General features: G+C 37.3%; 1 pseudogene; it reads left to right on the top strand.

Moving 5' to 3' along the window:
- Window positions 1–18,240: 18,240 nt before the first annotated feature.
- Window positions 18,241–18,679, top strand: LOC122726426 (annotated as a pseudogene).
- Window positions 18,680–22,052: the final 3,373 nt, after the last annotated feature.

Raw genomic sequence — 22,052 nt, 5'->3', positions numbered from 1 at the left:
GAGCATTAGTATCTTCAAGGGTGAGGGTTACTAGATAATGTCAAAATGAAACTATGTTAGTTCTATTTTGGAAAGGACAAAGAAAGAAAAACAGAAATTAAATATCAAGGCAATAAAAAGTTGATAATAGTTTGTGAACATAAAACTTGTACAACTGTTAAATGGGACACTGTCAAATAGATTAATTAGTTAACATTTGGAAAGTGCATTGAAGAAGAAAATTGCCAAATAAGGACTACATATAGCAGCTAATTTCTCATCCTTTGTAATTTGATGGAATAAGAAACTAACCAATGAGTAAATCAACTAATTTGCTGGAATGCAGAGGACCTTCTGCCCCCTGGAGGTAAGGGTTAGAACTATTGCAATCAAGGAAGCAACAGCATGATTACCAGCTGTAGTGATGAAGATGAGAGTAGTGGTCTGGTTCAGCACTGAAGGGCTGGACGGTTCTTGGCCATTGGCAGATGAACAACATGGCACCACTAGTATAAAGGCAGTTATTGGGAGGGAGAAGATAAAGGGAAGGAGGAAAAGCTGTTTCTAGGACTTTGAGCCTCTAGGTGGTCTGGATGACCCACAGAAGAAGACTAAGACCCAGGTAAGTCTTCGGGGTTATGGAAGGAATCTCATCCCACTGTTTGGTTTTTCTGAGAAGAAACTTTCCAAATGCTGACTTTTTTGTATCTCTTCCCAGGCATGTTAGCCCATACAGAAGCAGCCAGTGGAGAGTGTGTATCTCTGCTTGTGTTTCTTTTCTGTGTTTGATGGCTTGTGGTAGTACTGTCTCTATATGGGAAAGGATAAGTGTTCTAGTAAAGGCTGAGTCTGTGATGAGATGACCTTTCAGAGAAAGCTTTAGCTGTTTTTCAGATTAAATTTGTTCTGAGATTCATGTTAAAGGTATGTTTTAGAGCCCAGACATTAATAACTGGTCTTGTATGATAAGACCATATTTTTTAGCATTCTGGGGATATGAATAGTGGGTCAATAATCAATCATCAAACATTCATTAAGCCCTTACTATAGGCCAGACACCCATACTAGGCACTGAGGATATAAAGATGTAAATAAAAGTTTCTAGGGGGAAGCTAGGTGGCGCAGTGGATAAAGCACCGGCCCTGGATTCAGGAGTACCTGAGTTCAAATCCGGCCTCAAACACTTGACACTTACTAGCTGTGTGACCCTGGGCAGGTCACTTAACCCCCATTGCCCTAAAAAAAAAAGTTTCTTCCCTCAATGAGTATACATTCTATCAAGAAAAATGATTTGTGTATATGTGTGTGTACAAAATAAATACTAGGTGATTTTGACTGGAAAGGCACTAGCACTCAAAGAGATCAAGAAAATCTCCTTATAGAGATGGTATTTGAGCTGAGCTTGGACATGAACTGGGAATCTAAATATCCTGCAGCAACTTCTAGATGCCTATTGCTACCTATGCTCCACCTCCTCAGAACTCTCTTAGCCCTTAAATCTGCTTTGGGTCTCACATAAAAAACCACCTAAGACCAGAGGAGTAAGGTTTTATATTGATTCCAGAAGGATGGTTCAGATCATTATCTGGATTTTATGACAAGATTCTAAGTTTCAGTGAATGAATAGTTATATCACTGTCAGAAACAAGAAAGAGTTGTTTTGAGATTGAAGATAGAAGGAAGGATAATTATTTATCTTGGACATATTGAGTTTGGAATGGTTAAGACAATCAAGTAGAAATGTCCAATAGACATTTGATCTATGGACCTGGAGCACAGTTGAGTAGATGTATCTATATATGTAAAACTGGGATACATCCGAGTAGAGGGTATAGTCAAAACCCCAAGAATAGATGAGCCTCTAGAAGACTGAATGGAGGGTGGGATTATAAAGCTAAGGCTTGAGCTTTAGTGAACAAGTAACCAAAAAATTAAAATGAGTGTAAATAAAAGCTAGTACTAAATTTTGGCATTGAATGGCTTTATTTCTTTTTTTTCTTCCCTTATCTTCAAATCCCAGTTATGTAAAGGGTTGCCATTACCTCAAAGAGAGCTATGTGAAAGATAAAATGAAGAAAGATTTTTTAAAGGACCTGAGAAAGCCCATTAAAACCAGATTTCCTCATATTCATTCAAATACACATGCTCATTCACCAAATCAACTTCTCTGATGTGCTTCTTCTTCACGTAAACTTTTACATGAAAACTCGAATTCAACCTCCATACATTTCTCCAACCATTAAGGCAGCACTTCTGTGTTTTCATCCTAGAGTGGAACTATATTAAAAGAAATTTGGCCAGAATTCCTCTAAGCTGGTCTCAGAACACCTTTGTACTCTCAGCTCCCTAACCTACTTTTGCCCTAGCCTTTCTTTTTATCTTGTGCTTTGTGCTCACCTTCTAGTTCTTCATATGAATCTTCAGTTAGTCAATCAATAGCCAGCATTCATTAAGTGTTTATTGTGTGCCAGACATAGTGATAGATAAAAACACAAAGAATGTAAACAATCCCTGCTCTCAGGAAGCTTGCTTTCAATCTGTCCATTGACAAGACTTGCGGGGCAGCTAGGTGGCGCAGCGGATAGAGTACCAGCCCTGGAGTCAGGAGGACCTGAGTTCAAATCCAGCCTCAGACACTTAACACTTACTAGCTGTGTGACCCTGGGCAAGTCACTTAATCCCAACTGCCTTGCCAAAAAAAAAAAAAAAAAAAGACAAGACTTGCTTCATAGAGCCTCTGTTTTTCATGACCACAGTTGCGAACATCTTTAGCTGAATGAAAGGAGTGCTTGACTTGGAGATGGGAAGGGTCTGGGATTAAATCCTACTTTTGACACTTGCTAGCTTAAGTTACCATGAACAAAATAATTTTACTCCTCCGAATCACAGTTTCCTCATATATAAAATAGGGGTAAGGAAAGGTGGGAAGGGAATAAACATTAATATAGCACCTACTATGTGCAAGGCACTGTGCTAAACTCTTTTTACAAATGTTACTTCATTTAATCCTCATAACAACTCTGGGAGGTAGATGCTATTCTGCTATCCCTTTTATGGTTTAAAAAACTGAGGCAAACAGAGGATAAGAGACTTGACCAGGGTCACATAGCTAGTTAGTATCTGAGGCCACATTTGAACATAGGTCTTCTTGACTCCAGGGCAGTTAGGTAGTGTGGTGGATAGAGTGCTGGGCCTGGAATCAAGAAGACTCATCTTCATGAGTTCAATTCTGGCCTCACTTCCTGGGCAAGTCACTTAACCCTGTTTGTCTAACTTCCTCATCTATAAAACAAGCTGGAGAAGGAAATGACAAACTACTAGAGTAACTTTGCCAAGAAAACCCCAAAAGGGGTCATGAAGAGTTGGACATGTCTGAAAAGGGGGAAAAAACCTAACTTCATGACTCCAGGCCCAGCATTCTATCCACTGTGTCACCTGAGTTTCCCTCTCTGATGAGAGACAGCATAGTATATGGATAGTTAGGTAGAGCTGAGCTTGAATTCTACCCCTGACATATGCTAGTTGTGTAACCCGGGATAAAAAATCATTAAGAATTCAGCACCTTAGGAAACTCTGTAAGATCATAAATTGCTAGAAATTTCTCACTGAGACCTCCCTAGACCAATAAAATCACAGATCCAGTCAAAACACAACAACCCTATTTCATAGGACTGTTCTGAAACTCAAATGAGACAATGTATTCAAAATATTTTGCAAATCAAAGATTTCTATGATAAGTATAAGTTATTCTTATTTATAATTTGGGGGAGGGAATCAACTTGTGATTTCACTGGGTATATCAACTCCCGAAGGAGAAACTCCAACAAGTGATTAAGCTTGGAAACTTATCTGTAACATACAGTCCTAGACCAAGTGTTCTTAACCTATTTGATCAGGGAGCAGCTTGGTGGCACAGTGGATAAAGCACTCGCCCTGGATTCAGAAGGACCTGAGTTCAAATCCAACCTCAGACAATTGACACTTACTAGCTGTGTGACCTTGGGCAAGTCACTTAACCCTCATTGCCCTGAAAAAAAAAAGTCTTAACCTATTTGATCTTGGATCCCTTCCCTCTGGTAAAGCCTATGGACCCCTTCTTAGAATAATGATTTTAAAAGGAATAAAATAAAATACATATAATTACAAGGAAAACCAATTTCATTGAAATAAAGTTATCCAAAAATGAAAATTTAAGTCCACAGGCATCTAGAATCTCTGTTATAGAGATGCTGGAGGCGGTGGAATGCAATTATTTACATTACTTACCTATAGTCACACAGCTAGTATGTATGCAAGGCAGGACATGAAAGTAGATCTTCTCTACTCTAAGGCACTTCCTGTCCACCACACTGCATTCAATCTCCTTATTTTTAACTTGACCAATGGTTCATGTGATTTCAGTCCTCACAATAACAAATAGTATGTGATTACACATCAAAGTTTATCTGTTGTAATCAGCAGATAAAAATATTTGACTTATTTCTTGTCCTTCCCCCAATCCTGGCCCCTACATCCCCTTCCCAATCTGTCAATTTCAAAGCCACAAGGTAATACTTAGTCTGTTGAAATGAAGGTAAATTTGCTTTATTTTGGAATAACAAGACCTTTGTGAAATATAAATTATAACTTTTGCCATATGAAATGAATATGTAATATGCTGTGATTAAGACACTTTTCTACATGGTATATGATAATGTCAATACTATTCCCAGTGAAAGTATAATTTTATGTCATTCATGAGGCAGCTAGGTGGTGCAGTGTTTAGAGTTCTGCCCCTGGAGTCAAATGTAGCCTCGTATGCTAGCTGTGTGACCCTGAGCAAATCATCTAATCCTATTTGCCTGTTTCCCCATCTATAAAATGAGTTGGAGAAGGAAATGGCAAACCACTCTCATATCTTTAGCAAGAAAACCCCAAATGAGGTCATGAGGACATGACTAAAATAATTAAACAACAATGTCATTCATAGTTAGAGCATTTTATCAAAGGAAAAAATATATTAACTATAACACTGAAGTTAATCATACCAAGGCTTGCTATATATGTTTTTCTAATGTTATTCATTCATAACATAAATATAATGATAAAAATATTGGCTGCATAGTGCCTGGTGCATAGTATGCATTTAATAAAAGTTAAAGAAACAACAACTCTTTTTCATAGGACTGTTTTGAAACTCAAGTGAGACAATGTATGCAAAATATTTTACAAATAAAATATTTCTTTAATGAATTACTATTAGTGAGAACTATGGTGTTTTGAAACTTACTCTAAAGTAAATTGTATATTTTAATAGAGATTCAAGGAAGAAAGATGTATATGGGTAATGTGAACCTTGGGAGAGAATCCTAAATTTTTTGGCTCTCCCTTCTTACTAACAAGTTGAACTGACTCCAAATAATAAGGCCAGAGAGGAACATCTCTACCCTTTGGTTTAAAAATATATATAGAGAGAGACCATAAAATGTTGAAGCTAAAATGAAACTTACAGAATACATTTATTACTATGCCCTCATTTCACAGATGAGATGACTAAGGACTGAATAGGTTATAGTTGTAAAATATCCCATGGCTAGTTAGTGGCAGAACTGGAAAGAGAAGCCAGGTCTCCTGATTCCCAATATGGAGTTCTTTCTGTTATGTTACTTGATCTCATAGGACCTGAAGCACTCAAGGGATGAAACTATGATATGCCTGCAGTATAAAGCTCATTGAGTCTCAGTTGGCTTCCCTGAATACCAGTGGATAGTTTTTTGACAATGACTTAGCAGTCTCTCTTTCTTTCTTTTAGTCTTTCTCTTATCTCTCTCTCCCTACCTGCTTCCCTCCTCTCCCTCCCTTCCTTTCTCTCTCATCCTCCCCCTTTCCCTTCTAAAAGTAGAGCAAATGACAAATTCTTGATTCACATTACTGATAACACAGTTGTTCCAAAAATGAAGTAAAGTACAAGTAGAGTTTACTATTCTGGACCTAGTTTTGCTCAACAAGGAACCATGTGTTGAAGAAGAAATGTTGGGAACATCCTCTGGAGAGGGATGGGGGAAGGTAGAAATGCTCATTCCATCCCTGATTTTATGACAGAGAGAATATTCTGCACTTTAAATCTTGGAAAAGCACTTTGCAAAGTATCTGGAGAAAGAATAGGTAAAGATCTCAAGGCTTAAAATTCACTACTGAAAATTACTTACCAAAAGGACAAGAAAACTTCTAGAATGAAATTCTAAAAACAAAACTTTGAATTATTCCCTTGAAGAAGAAAAATGGGGCTTGAAGATACACAGAAATCTCAATGACCAAATAGGATTATTTTTAAAGCATAGAAAATGGAAGAAAACAAATAACTGTGAGTGAAGACAAAATAGCCATCTAATAAAAGTATTCAGATTGCTCAAGATCAGAATGAGTCGAGACTATCTTTGAATGCTAAAGGCAACAAACTGATGTTAGGTTGGGGGGGGGGCCGCGGTGTGGGGGGGTGTTAAGTTATGTAGAAAGAACAAATAATGAGTAGAATTGATGTTCACAGTAGAGGATATGATGACAACAGAATGCAGAAAGTTTAAAAATAGTTAAAAGGGAAATGAAATCTAATATAAGATAGTATAGAAACAGTCAGAGAGTATCCAGATCCCCTGAGTGAGTTCCAGTGATTAGATCAAAATGTATGTATATGAAGGAACTGGTAGACATAATTGCTGAAGTATTGTTTGGTGTTTTGTGAAGAATCATGGAAAACAAGTAAGTTCTAATGAAAAAGAAAAGGTATAGTGAATAAGGTGTTCAAAATAAAATCCATTAAGTTTTATTTTTATTCTTAGAAAAATTCTATGGTGTGTTATTAAATAAATGATAAAAATAAAGGGAAAATTATAAGTTAACCAAAGGAAGGTGAATACACACATACATACACATATGTATATATATATATATATGAATGTATGTGTGTATGGAAAATTTTAATTGAAAAAGGAGAAACATTTAAAAATAATGAGAAAGAAAAATGAGATTACTAAAAGAAATTTAAGAGATTAGGAGAAAAGAAGACTGTTAATGGAGGAAAACATAAGTGAGCCTCTGCTTTGTCTTTTGTAGGAAAACTCCAACAGCAGAAAGGACAAAGATTTTTTAAGGGGAAAAAATAGGTCATGACCATTATCATTGACAAATATTTATTGAGTAACCACTGTGAGCCTGGCACAAAGAGTCTGGAGAACACATGATCCTTGCTTTTGAAAAGCTTAGGCTGCCCAGGAGAAAGCGAGCCAGACAACAAAGCAAATAAATCCAGAGCATCCATTTCTAGAGCTCTATCAGCCTCCTACCTCTCTAAGACTCCGGATGATATTATCTCTACTTATTCCCTACTAGCTGCTCCCAGCACCTTTCTGCCAGGGAATAATAGGTAGAATGAAATAAAAGAACAGAAATCAGTGTTGTCCAATATCTACCGAACAGTAAACAATCCCTGTATGCTTTCACGTTGTCGATACATAATGAAAGAAATTATGTAAATAGGAGTAAAAAGGGGGAAAAAAAAGGTAATCACAAGAGCAAGGGGAAATTCAATTCAAATTAAGGACCTATTATGTTCAAGGCACTGGGGAAACAAAGAAAAAAACTAAAATGGGCCATGGTGCCCTCAAAGGGCTTGTATCACATTAGGGAAGAGAAGGAAAGGCAAGAGGATGGGAATGACAGAAAGAAGCGGGGTGGATGGAATTAGATCCAGAGGCTCTGGGCCAAAGGTAAAATTTTCAGGTTCAACAAAGCACTAGTTAAAGAGGGATTCCTGAGATATGACTAGTAGGTCAGTAGTATCGGTTTTCTTGTGAAGTGAGTTTAGTAAGATAGTTAGAGATTGAAGTTGTCTAGGATCAACTTCTGTTTAGTACAGGAAAGCTCTATGGAGAAGACTGGATGTTAGTTTTGCTTAAAGGAGTAGAAGGGACAGGCTTTGATGAAGGCCAAAGAAATTGTTCTGAGGGAGAAACACAAAAAAGCACAGGGTCTTGAAGCAATATACATTAACAGCAAGAATTCTAGAGGTCACTTTAATGACCCTGTATGTACTATTTTACTTCATATAGTAGCACCTATTTTCCTCCTGCTGAGGTGGATCACTAAGGAGAAAACACCTTTTTTTTAAAGGCCCCTTTCCTTCTGAACTGATATATACCTGCTGTGACAAGGCTTGAGAAGATCTCAATTGAGAGACTGATGATGAACAGACAATTGAAAAGGAAAAGCCAGGAGGGAGTTAGTATTTTGCAGCCTCGTACAACTTGTAATCCCAGATCTGTGTTTTGTTTTGTTTTTTATCATTACTCTAGAAAGCAGAACTGAGAATTAAAGTCAAATTTTCTTAGGCTAACAAATGGGAGAAAAATAGAAATGCTTTTAGTTTAACCCAGAAATATTTTTAAGTGAGAAATGTCATTTATGAAAACCTTAGTAGATTATTAATTTTGTTTCATGTACAAATTATGAAACAAACAAATATATTCAATAAATATGTTCAATATATTCAATAAATAAGCTATAGTTTTTCCACATTATTATATTGAACTATATAGCACAAATATTTTTTTTAAATCTTTGCCTTCATTCATGTTTAATATTGTTCAGGATGACCCAAGTGAATGATCACATTTCTTCTCTGTTTGAAGACTGCCCTGTTCTCTGGCATTTGCTGCATCTGAAGCAATCTGGGACACTGAGTACACATAAAAGAGCTTAGCAAGATTTGCGTGCCATCATAGCTTGAAAATGTGAAAATATGAGTAAAACCATTTAAGTTAATGAGTGTGATTCATGGTTTGTTGAGCCCATTTTACTGAGGAAGCAACAATTTTTTTAAATGATGGTCTACTCTCAGACAAAGTTTAAGAGGAACTATGTTTTTATGGTAAATTCAGACCCATCTATAAATCAGAACAAGAGTAGAATCAAACATGGTAAGTATAAAGATTCATAAAATCAGAGAGTTTTTTTTCACCCTCTTTTTTAAAGCTAGAAGAGACCTCAGAGATCATGGCAAGCATTCAAAAAAAATTTTTGTTGATTTGAACATTTTGCTGGTAATGAAAACTAGACCCTGCAAAATACTACAAGAATTAGTACTTGTCAACAAGTGTTTTCAATCTTCACTGAAAATAGGTAAACACATTTGCAGGGTGACACAGGGGAACCCGATGAAAATTCCAATGAAGAGAATTGAAAGAATGTCTTACTGTTTTAGGTTCATATCAGAAATCACTTCCTAATGACTCCTTTTTGAGGAGCCCCTCTGTGCTGATGATACCTGAGAGAAAAGAAAAATCAGCATGAATTCCAATGTAAGTAGAATAAAACAAGGAAAGGATAGTTTGGAAACATACATTCCCTGATCTTCCTGATAAAGGAAATATCCTCTGGAGCTCACAGGAAGTTCTCTTCTCAACTCTTTCACAGCTTCAGGATACCATTTAGCACTTTGTAAAAAGTATTTACCAGGGAAAGAATGGTAAAGGAAATATCCTCTGGTGCTCACAGGAAGTTCTCTTCTCAACTCTTTCACAGCTTCAGGATACCATTTAGCACTTTGTAAAAAGTATTTACCAGGGAAAGAATGGCACCCTGGAAGGTAAAGTGCTTACTCTAAAGGCTCTCTATTGTGAGAATCAAAGCGCTACCAACCTGCAGAAAAAGATATTGCAGGGAGGCTACACCATGAGGAGAAAGCATGAGGTGACCCTTCTGGGGTGTCGAAGGTCGGACTGGCGTCCAGAAGTGATGTCTGCCACCTGTGGATCATGTCGATTGGTGCTACCACACAATTAGCTTGGAGGTGTGTGTGTGGACAGCCCTTTTTCCTGTTTCACAGGAGGCTTCAGGGAGAAGCCACCAAAAAGTGAGGTCTTTAGGGTCTGGACTTTGGGGTGGTGGCAGAGAACTTCACATGGGCTGTTAGGGAAAGGCAAGTTTCTCTCTCTGACTATACCAAATAGATCCAAACTAGGGTTTTCCTCTCTCGTTCTCTTCACTAAGTTCTAATACACTTTAATAAATACTTAAAAGGGGGCAGCTAGATGGCGCAGTGGATAGAGCACCCGCCCTGGAGTCAGGAGGATCTGAGTTCAAATCCGGCCTCAGACACTTAACACTTACTAGCTGTGTGACCCTGGGCAAGTTACTTAACCCCAATTGCCTCACTAAAATAAATAAATACTTAAAAGCCTAAACTCTTGCTGAATTTATCAGTAAATCTTAGCTAGTTTACACACACACACACACACACACACACACACACTGGGGTCAGATCAGGCAACCACACATTAGATTTTAAACATCACAACTAGAATTTTAGGCTTTATACTATTCACCTTACTTCATTATAAGATGAAATCAAGAATGCCACAGAATCACCAGGTTAGCAATGGCTTAAGAATTCATTGCAGGGGGCGGCTAGATAGCACAATGGATAAAGCACTGGATTCAGGAGTACCTGAGTTCAAATCCAGCCTCAGACACTTGACACTTACTAGCTGTGTGATCCTGGGCAAGTCACTTAATCCCCATTGCCCTGCAAAAAACAAACAAACAAACAAAAGAATTCATTGCAAATATCTCCCTACTTTGAGTCTGATCTGCACCTAAGCCATTCCAGACAGAGGTTCCAAACATTTTGAATATTTTTTAAAGTGATTTATCATTGTGATGGCCAAAATGAATTTGCTACAAAAGAAAAGCCCAACTACTTTACCACATTCACATCAGCTTGATTATTTATTTTCTTTAGACTTGAGTTTCCACACTTGCTATCTGCTTAGCTAATAGCTGGAAGTATACATACAAACCACAATATTATTATTGCTTACTTCGAAAAACTTTTTTGTTTGCTGCTAAACTATAAGAAGGTTTTCTATCTCAAGAACATTTGACTTTTTTGCCCTATACAGAGATGGTCTGAAAAGTATGTAACTCCTTTTATAAAAAATCCTTCAACTGATGCTGAGTGAGAGGAGCAGAACCACAAGAAAATGATACACAGTAACAGCAGCATTGTATGATAATCAACTGTGATAGATTTGACTCTTCTCATCAATGCAATGATCCGAAATAATTTCAAAGAACTCATGAAAGAAAATTTTCTCCACATCCAGAAAAAAGAACTGTAGATTCTGAATGCAGATTGAACCATACTGTCTACTTTTTGGCTGTTTTTTCCCTTCTTTTTTGAGTTTTTTCCCTTGTTGTTCTGATTCTTCTTTCACAATATGACTAAAGCAGAAATATGTTTAATGTGATTATACATATATAACCTATATTGGAATGCCTTCCATCTTGGGGAAGGGGTAGGGAAGGGAGGCAGGGAGAAAAAATTGCAACTGGAAATCCTGTGAAAACAAATGTTGAAAACTATCCTTGCATGTAACTGGAAAATAATAAAATACTTTAAAAATTAAAAAAAAATTAAAAAAATAATTCCTTCAGAAAAATAAATTCCATTACCTCTCTTGTCAGTATTGTAATGATTGGAATGATGCCACCCACTGGAGACTTACTATAGGAAAGCTCCACCATGAGGAGAATGCCTCAGAGGGCAAGGCCATGTGGCTTTTCCTTGGCATCAGGAAGTGATGTTTGCTCATGGGTGCTGTCTATCAAGGCTACCAACCAATCAACTTGAGGAGCCTCCTATTTTCTGGGAGGAGACAGGAAGGAGAAAAGAGGGCCTGTGCGGAGAGCTCTGTCTCTTTTTGGGTTCCTGACTTGATGGTGGGGGTGGTGGCAGAGGACTTCACAGGAAATTTGAGGAAAGATAGGAATGCCAGGCTGTTGGAATTCTGTTCTCAATCTTTCTCTTTCTATTTTTCAATAAACCCTTAAAAACCTAAACTCCTTTTATCAGTGATTTTAGTCAGTTTCCCCCAAAACTGGGGGAACATATTAGAATCCACATTTCGAATCTTAAATTACACAGTATCTAACAATATTATTCTTCCTTCACATCTAGACCTCTTCAGGCATAACCCATAGAGGCCTTTAAAAACTGAAGATATTTCATATTAACCTACTTGTTCATTATAAATGATGACACAGGGTCATGGGATCAAGAGATTTCAAGCAAGAAAGGGCCATGTACTTGAACATCTTCATTCTATACTGAGAAAACTGAGACCCAGTGAAGTTCAGTGATATGCCCAAAGTCACATAGTTTAATAAGTGATAGAAGTAGAACTTCAAGTCTGGTCTGCCAGCTCCAAATCCAGTGCCCACCCTCTGGTACCCCAGTCAGAGGTTCAACATAGCAGATATTTCCATCCTATTTACCAAACTGTCTGAGTTTGTCCAGAAAATTATTTTTTTAGATAATCTTTTTTTGGTGGAAATAGGATCGAATTTAAATATTTTGCAAACTTTAAAGGACTCCATAAATGTTAAACATTATCATTCTTTTTAACTGTGACCTCATCAGAGTGGGAAGAAGTGTCTGTAATGGGAAGATTGTATGCTATCTATTCTATACTATCTATGCTTAGTCATGCAGCTAAATCTTAGGGAATTTCGTGAGGCCCATAGAGATTTTCTATGACTTGTCTAAGGTCATTCAGTTAAGTAAACATGTGAGGGCAGGATTGAAAATTAGATCTTTCTGACTTTAAGTAATGGGTACTCTATGATATGGGTGGGGTAAAGAGGGAAGGGATCTAGGGGAACTAGCAATATCAAAAAGTGAATGGGAGAGAAGAAAGGAGGAAGAAGAGAAAAAAAGGTTTTCCTTCTTGATTTTCCAGAAGGAAAGTCATGTCATTTCAATCTATGATATGCATATAGTGTACTATCTATATAGTTTCATTTCACTGACTATATCTTTAAGTTATGATACAGTCACTCTATTAGTTTTGGGTTTTTTTTTTCATTGTATAGTTAAGCACATTTACTCGATGGAATATCCTTTGTTTTGTTTTGTTTTAATTAGAACTGAGGGGCAGCTAGGTGGTGCAGTGGATAAAGCACTGGCCCTGGATTCAGGAGGACCTGAGTTCAAATCTGGTTTCAAACACTTGAAACTTACTAGCTCTGTGACCCTGGGCAAGTCATTGCCCTGCCCCCCAAAAAAATGAATTGAGGAAGGGAAAATCAAGCAATGTGGAGGGTAAAGGAGAAATAAGTAAAAAAAAAAATTACAACTGATACTACCCTTTGCCCACCTTAAAAACATGAGTACTTTGTAATTGGTCCAACAGCCAGTACAAATTAGAAGTATGACATGACTATTGTAGACTAATACCACTAATCTGAACTAATCTTCATGAACAGAGAAAACAAGCTTTAATAAATACCAGAGCGTTGTTTCAATGTGAGTGTGTCAAAGTCTCCTTCTTCCTCATGAGTAAATCCATTAAGACTTTGCTTGAACTCTATTAACCTGCCTTGAATGAAGAGCCTATGTCTTGAGAAATTTTAGTTTTTTAGTGCCTAGAGCATCATTAGGTACCCTAAAAGAGATAATTCATTTACTCATTACTTCACTTTTATAAATGAAATAGCTTAGGTCACTCAAGAACCACAGAAAAACAATTCTATTTTTTAAAAAAGAGGATAACTATACCTAAGGCAAATACAAACATAGCAACAAAATCAGTTTAGAGTCTAATTATGAGACCACTTGTCTATTTTATCTAACAAGAAAAGATTTGTTATTTAAAGCTTTAGTTAGCTTTTAGTTATTAAGAGGCTGCTTATCCATTGTATGTATTATCCCTCTTCTTTTGTGGGAAAATTACCCTTCTGCTAGCAGTAAGAATCAAATGTTGTCATTACTATAAGTTTCTATTAAATTTGACATTGAAAAACTGAAATAATAAAGTTCTAGGAAACCACTCTGCCACACAGGACTTCTACTTAAGGTGTCCAAAACAAAGAGTGTATGTCACCCTGGTTAGAACAGAGTTGAGATACTATATTAGTTGTGCTTTTAATATTTTAGGGAGAATATTGACAAATTAACAGAAGAGCAGGCTCATTTTCAAAGAGGCAGAGGAACTAAAGACCAAATTGCCAACATTCACATTATGGAGAAAGCAAGAGAGTTCCAGAAAAACATCTACTTCTGCTTCATTGACTACACTAAAGCCTTTGATTATGTGAATCACACCAAAATGTGGCAAGTCCTCAAAGAGACAGATCATCTTACTTGTCTCCTGAAGGAATTGTATGTGGGCAATACATGGAACAAGTTTGGTTTAAGATTGGAAAAGGAATACAACAAGGCTGTATATTGTCAGCTTATTTATTTAATTTATATGCAGAGTACATCATGCAAAATGCCAGGCTGGATGAATCAAAAGCCAGAATTAAGGTTTCCAGAAGAAATAACAATATCCGATATGCAGACAAAAACACTCTGATGGCAAAAAGTGAAGGAAAATTAAGAAGCCTCTCAATGAAGGTGCAAGAGACTATAAAACTAGCTTAAAGCTTAATATAAAAGAAAAAATAACCTAAGATCTTGGCAACTGGTCCCATCACTTCCTAGCAAACAGGAGAAGAAATGGAAGCAGTGTCTATATTTTGGGCTCAAAGATCACTGAAGAAGGCAACTGCAGCCATGAAATTAAAAGACACTTGCTCCTTGGAAGGAAAGCAATGGCAAATCTGGACAGCATACTAAAAAGCAAACATCACCTTGCCGAAAAGATCTATATAGCCAAAGCTATGGTTTTTTCAGTTGTAATATATGGCTGTGAGAGGTGGACCATAAGGAAAGCTAAGCACTACAGAATTGATGTTTTTGAATTGTGATGCTGGAGAAAATATTTGATAGTCCCTTGAACTACAAGAAGATCAAATCAGTCAATACTTAAAGAAACTGATTCAGACTGTTTACAGGAAGGTGAAATAGTGAAGCTGAAGCTTAAATACTTTGGCCACATAATGAAAAGACAGGTCTCACTGGAAAAGGCTCTGTTGTTGGGAAAGATTGAAGGCAAAAGGAGAAAGAGACAGCAGAGGATGAGATGGATAGAAAGTGTCACGGGAGCAACATGATCTTGGACAGACTTTGGGGGAAATGAAGGATAGAAGAACTTGGTGTGCTATGGTCCATAGGGACACAAAGAGTCAGACATAACTGAACAACTGTAACAACTGACAAATTGATACCTATCCAGAAGAGAGCCAATCAATTAGACGGTATGGCCTTTGAGTATGGGAGTATCTAGCATGTAGAAGAGAGGATTTAGAAGTGAAATTAAAATACATTTCAAAAAATTTGAAGGATTTTCATTTGGAAAAGAGATTAAATTTTTCCTGCTTTGGTTTCAGGGATAAACTAGAAACAATGGGAAGATTCTGTATTGAGACAGATAAAGGGCAAACACAAAGGGAAAAATGTAATTGTTAAATAATTAATAAAATTGTTGTGATTCTTTTTCATATCCTCCAAAAAAATTCACCATTGGAGGGTCTGTCCAATGGGCTAGGGACGTTCCATGAGTTCTCTTGGCATTACCTGTGAGCACATAGGCTTATGATTTATTGTCCAGTTATCCCAATCCATCTTTTTTCCCTCTCTGTACATCTCTCTGATGACATCTTTCATATCATCTCCTATGTAATTCCCCTTTTTTTCAATAAAATTAATAAAAAATAAAATGAGATCCTGCAAAAGGTAGCAGTTTTCTCCACACTAAACATCTTCAAGCAAATGTTATCCACTCTTTAGGGATGCTGAGAAGGCATTTTTATTCGGGTGTAGGATGAACTAGATAGTCACAGAGGTCCTGTCCAACTCTGTGATTTTGTGCTCTAATTCTGTGATACTATGAGGTGTCACCAAAATACTGCCCCAGGAGAAGAGTGGGATGAGCTGCTAACCTGAGTTCTGGAAAGGTGTGAACATTCATTGAGTTCAGCATCTGTTCATCTTAGCTCTGCAAGTTATCTAAAGGGTAAAACAGACCTGAAACTAAAAAACTACATCTCTATGGAATGTTCAACAGAGGGCAGAGGCTCTGAAACATTTATGTGAATGTCCATAGCATATTTCGTGGCAAAACCAGATCCCCCACACTGGAGGCAGCTGTCATCACAGCACCTGTTATTTAGAGGAAACTAGGCCTCCATCTAGCTCTAGCAAGATTATTCATTCAGTTCATTCAACAAGTATTTAAATGCCTACTGTATGCAAAGCACTATACTAGGCAGGGTGTGAGGTACAAAACACAGATATGGCATAGTCAACACCTGAATAGAACTTAGTAGGAGAATAATACATTTACAATTGAAGACTTTTTAAACTTTGTAACATTTTTTTTTGGTCTGTCATTGTAAATGTTATATGTTCCCCTCTAGTTCATGGTATCACAGATTTAGAGATAGAAGGGATACCAAGTCCAACTCCCTCATGAGGAAATAGAGGAAGACAGAAAGTAAGTGACTTGCCCAGGGTCACCCACCTAACCCAGGTCTTCTTGACTCCAAGCCCAGCACTACCATCACTACATCATACTCTCTCTCATTGTAATGTTGCCTAGTATTCCAGTACATCAATGGATCTGTTATCTAATTTATGATATAGGCTTTCCCAAACAGTAAAACTAGCCAGTCATTCATGTCTGTGCATACTGTGTGATTTTTGTTCATATTTTCCAATAAATTCACCACTGGAGGGTCTGTCCAATGGGTTAGGGACCTTCCCTGAGGACTCTTGGCATTACCTGTGAGCACACAGGCTTATCACTGATTGTTCAGTTATCCTAATGCATCTTTTTTTTTTTAATTTCTGTCTGCACATCTCTCTGATGATATCCTTCATATCTTGTCTCCTATATAATTCCTCTTTTGAAAGGCATTGTGGTCTACTCATGCCAACCTTATGCCTCTCTATTACCCTGTAAGCTGATCCTTGATTTTTTTTTCTTAAAAAGTTGTAGCATTCCTTGATTCACAGCCATACATCATATTTTTTTTATTTTAACCAGACCTATTAATGTAAATAATTTCCATTAAATAAATTCTCTCTGCTGATAGTCAACTGTTGTCTTATTTATGATATTAAAGAATCATAAAGCCTGTTATTTGTCTAGGGTCACAGTCAGTATGTGTCAGAGGTCGACTTTGAGGCCAAGTCTTCCTGTCTAAAGTCAATCCTCTCCTGATGCCTTCAACACTACGAGATTGGTAATAAAGCGGGGTGGGGGGAAAGATGGGCTTATGTTTCTGGGTGAAGTTTTCACTAGCAGTAAAATCCTTTAGAAAACTTAAAGCAGGGTGTTTAACCTTTCTATCTACGATCCATTTGGAAGGCTGGGAAGGCTACAAATCCCTTCTCAGAATGGCATTTTTTAAATTAATAACTGAAGGAACTACTAAATTTTAGTTAGAAGTTAGTGAAAATAAAGGCCCCTTTTTTCCCTTTGTCTGAGTTCAGGACCCCCTGAAATCTATCACCAGGTTAAGAACTCTGAACAAAATCTTTAGGGAAAGCTGCCAAGTCAAGCCCTGGGGTTCAACGTGAAAAGAGAAGAGGGAAGAAGGTTCAAAGAGACAGTAAGAGTAGCAGGTTTCACCCACACACTTGTTTCTCCCCATCCAAACCACTTTAGGGCCAAAAGAAATTAGGAAATTTACACATCAATTTCAGCAAACAGGAGGAGCAGTGAATTGAGAACTGGCCCCGGAGGCAAGAGGACCTGAATTCAAATCTCACCTCAGACACTTACTTATCTGTGTGACCCTGGGCAAGTTACTTAATCCCAATAGCCTTAAACATCCAGAGCCATGGTATATCTTGCCACTGGACCCAGATGCTCTTTCTGGAAAAGAGAGTACAGTCCTACCCCCAATTCAGTGCAAGTCATGGTCCTCTTAGAAAACAAAGGATTTTAGATAAAATGGACAAGCAGGTTGGGAAGAAGATCTAACATATAGACAAAAAAATAATGCAAATTAATAAAGGGCATCAGACAGAATCAAAATAAGGTCAAAGGGAAATTTGTCATTACATAAAACTACTAAAAAAAAAGTTAAATACAAAAGAAAGAGGGCAGCTAGGTGGCACAGTGGATAAAGCACTGGGCCTGGATTCAGGAGGACCTGCGTTCAAATCCCACCTCAGACACTTGACACTTACTACCTGTGTGACCCAGGGCAAGTCTCTTAACCCTCATTGCCCCACCAAAAACAAAAACAAAAAAACAGAAAGAATGAAAGAAAAAAGGAAGGAAGGAAGGAAGGAAGGAAGGAAGGAAGTGCCCTTCACACCCAGCAGCCAACATGGGTCGTGTTCAGACCAAGACTGTGAAGAAGGCAGCGAGGGTCATCATCGAAAAGTACTACACCCGCCTGGGCAATGACTTCCACACCAACAAGCGTGCGTGCGAGGAGATAGCCATCATCCCCAGTGAGAAGCTGCACAACAAGATCACTGGACATGGTACTCATCTGATGAAGCGCATCCAGAGAGGCCCTGTGAGAGGTATCTCCATCAAGTTGCAGGAAGAAGAAAGAGGGATAACTATGTCCCTGATGTCTCTGCTTTGGATCAGGAGATCATTGAAGTGGACCCTGATACCAAAGAAATATTGAAACTCCTGGACTTTAGCAGTTTGTCCAACCTGCAAGTTACCCAGCCCATGGTTGGGATGAACTTCAAAACACCAAGAGGAGCTGTTTAATGTTTACTTTTGTGTTCTTTGCAATAAACTTGGGAACCAAACCCCCCCCAAAAAAAAAAAAGAGAAAGAAAGAAAGTAAGAAAGAAAGAGAAACTTAGATGAAAGAGACTGTGTGCTCTATTTGTAGCCCCATTTTCATGGGAAATTGTTAGTAGCCTTCATTACTTGCCTTATACTACTTCTGTACCTGAAGTTATCCATTTTGTGTAGTCTTACTTTTTGATCAGTTAGTGTTCTGGTATGTTTGTGGATCTCAATTATTATATTACCAGTGTGGTTTTATATTGTAAAAATCAATAACATTTTAAAATAGATTGTTAACTTGAGAAAATCAACTTTTCATTGCACATTCTACAATAAAGTCTCAATTACCTGGAGGCCACTTATCTAGCAACTTCACCTTTCTACAACAAAGCCAAGAACCCAGGAGTAAGTAAAGAAGGCTTCTGAGCAATTAAAATAGGTCTCACAAAATCCAAGTGTTAAAGCTCAACCACTTAACTCATAAAAGAGTCCTTTGGTCCTCATTCAAAGCAATTTACTCTCATGTTAGACAAGGAGTTCTTAACCTTTTCAGTGTCATGGACCTATTTGGCAGCTTGTGAAAGTCTATGGACCCTTTCTCAGAATTAAATTTTTAAATAAATAAAATACATAGGAATACAAAGGAAGCCAAAGGTTGATTTTTTTTAAATGTATTTTTCCCCATCCAAATGCATAGTCATGAGATTAAGAAGCCTTGGTTTAGACAAAGTTTAAGTTACAATAACTTGTTTTTACAATTCTTTTGAAATGAACTATATTACTTATCATAGAATCATAAAAGAAACCTCAAAAAGTCATCTATTCAAGTCCCTGCTTATTGTAAAAATGCCATTTATATATCTTTAACTAACTATATGTTTAGGTGGCTAAGTGGGTAGAATGCTGGACTTGCACCAATGAAGAGTTGAGTTCAAATCATGCCTCAAACACATACTAGTATTCTGACTCTGGGCAAGTCACTAAGCCTCTCTAGTCTGTTTCCTCATATATAAAAAGACAATAACAATAGCACTTAAATTACAGAATTATTATGAGATTCAAATGAGAACATATGTATAAAAGTGCTTCACAAATTGCAAAATGCTAAATAAATATTAACTATGTTATCATTGTCTGCTAACTCTTACAATCCTAGAATTGGAAGGGGCCTCAGGTCTTCCAGTTAAGATCTTGCCTGATGTGGTTGTGATGGAATAGTATTGTGCTATTAAAAAAAAAATAATGAGTTCAATGATCTTAGAAAAATATGGATAGACTTGCATGAAATAATGAAGAGAAAAATGAGCAGAACCAAAAGAACATTTTCTAGAGTAATAGTAATATTGTTTTAAGAATAACTTTAAGTGGGGCAGCTAGGTGGCGCAGAGGATAGAGCACTGGCCCTGAATTCAGGAGGACCTGAGTTCAAATCCAGCCTCAGACACTTAAGACTTACTAACTGTGTGACCCTGGGCAAGTCACTTAACCCCACTTGCCCCGCAAAAAACAAACAAACAAACAAAAAGAGAATAACTTTAAGTGACTAAGTCATTTTGACTATTGTAAATACCCAAATTAACTACAAAGGGCCTATTAGAGAAGTTATCTATATCCAGAGAAAGAACTGATAAATAGAAGTATGTATAGAATGGTTTTACATGTGTGGGTATGTGTGTATATGTTTGTGTGTGTCTAATGGTAGCCATCTCTATGACGGGGGTCAGAGTGGGGAGAAATAAAAGGAAAAAAAGTTACAGGATAACAATATAACATATTTACAAGGAAAAGCAAGTTACATATAATAGATTTGTAGTTTCATGTACAAGCATCTTTTTTTCTATTCTACTATGTTATGGAAATGCTTATTTAATTTCTCAAGTTTAGAATAAAATAAATTTTAAATAAAGAAGAATCCAATCCCAAGATCCTGCCCAATGGTCATTTAGCATTTCAGTAGTTATTTAGCACAGTGGTGGGCACATGGCCCGTGCTTTTGAAAATTCACTCTTTTGTCTATTCGTTTGGAGAACTCTACAGAGAGGAAATCCAGTTAATTCTGAAGTAGCTCCCTCCATTTCTAGACAGCTGTCATTTTTAAGCCCCCACAAAATCCTACTTTGATGTCTCACTGAATCATGAAAATTCATGGCATGACTTAATTGTGGCAGGTTCTACCCTGCTGAACGGCATTGCCGGTTCCCTGCAACAGACTCTACCTGCTTTCCAAGCACCAGCCTAACTACTTAAATATTGAGAGGTTCATCACCCACAGACTGGCAACTTGGTGAGGAATTCTTTGACCATGACAAACTCACAAAACCAATTAAAGTCCTCGGCAGCTCCCTTATGTCTACAGTAACAGCATCAGGGGAAAAGCAGCACAAATTTTAGACTAGCTATTTACATTAATTTAGCTGCTGGTGCTCTAAGAGTGAAATCATCCAGTGACTGACCAGTCAGTCAACAAGCATTTAAGCACTTATTATGTGCCACTACTATGGACATATTACTGGAGGAATTGAATCATGGCATTCTTGATGGCCTCATTATAAATAAAACCGAAAGACAAGAAAGTTGCAGGATGATGATGAAAAAGGAACATTTATATTGAGTTCCTACTATGTGCACTATGCCAAGAGCTTTATAAATATCTCATTTGATCCTTATAACAACTCTATTAAATAGACATTATTATGATTCCAATTCTTACAGTTGAGAGAATGAAGGCAAACAGATTAAGTGATTTGCCCATAGTCACACAGCTAACAAGTGTCTGAAGGCAGACTTGAACCCAGGTTTTCTAACTCCAGATACAGTGTTCTGCCTACTGTCCCACCTAGCTGCCTAGAAGCCCACAGGTTCCACTAAGAGGGGCAAATAAAGGAGTTATTAGTGTCCATTTTCATCATGCATCTAAGGTAACAAGAAACATCACTCCATAAAGTACTTGGTCATCTCTTATTGAAGTACCTATGACAGGCATTTGCAGAAAGACCCCTATGAAGATAATTGCAACTTACACAACAATTGTCAAGGATGAAGAGGGAGAGAAATTCTATTAAGAAATTGATACTCCAAATTAAATCCACATATGTTTGAAAAGCCTTAGAGCTTAGTGGTATATAATCTGTAGAAAACATTTAATTATTGATTCTTAATGGCATGGTTTGGGTAGTTTTCATGCTGGTTTGGTTTTTTTTTAATTGATGTTTAGTACCTTAATTAACATTTTAAAACCTTCAATTCTTTTAATCTTCTCCAGTTTCTATTTATGAAAGAAGATATTATTTTCTAAAGATGGAAGGATTCCTCCCTAGCAACTGTTAGAGTAGGTGGCATTCTGGCACTATCTTAGAAAACCTTTGTCCCAGGGGGCAGCTAGGTGGT

The sequence above is a fragment of the Dromiciops gliroides genome, chromosome 4 (genome assembly GCF_019393635.1).
Source record: "Dromiciops gliroides isolate mDroGli1 chromosome 4, mDroGli1.pri, whole genome shotgun sequence".
NCBI classification, from domain to species: domain Eukaryota; kingdom Metazoa; phylum Chordata; class Mammalia; order Microbiotheria; family Microbiotheriidae; genus Dromiciops; species Dromiciops gliroides.
Note: the sequence above shows the minus strand (reverse complement) of the source record. Positions and strands in the feature narration are given on the sequence as shown.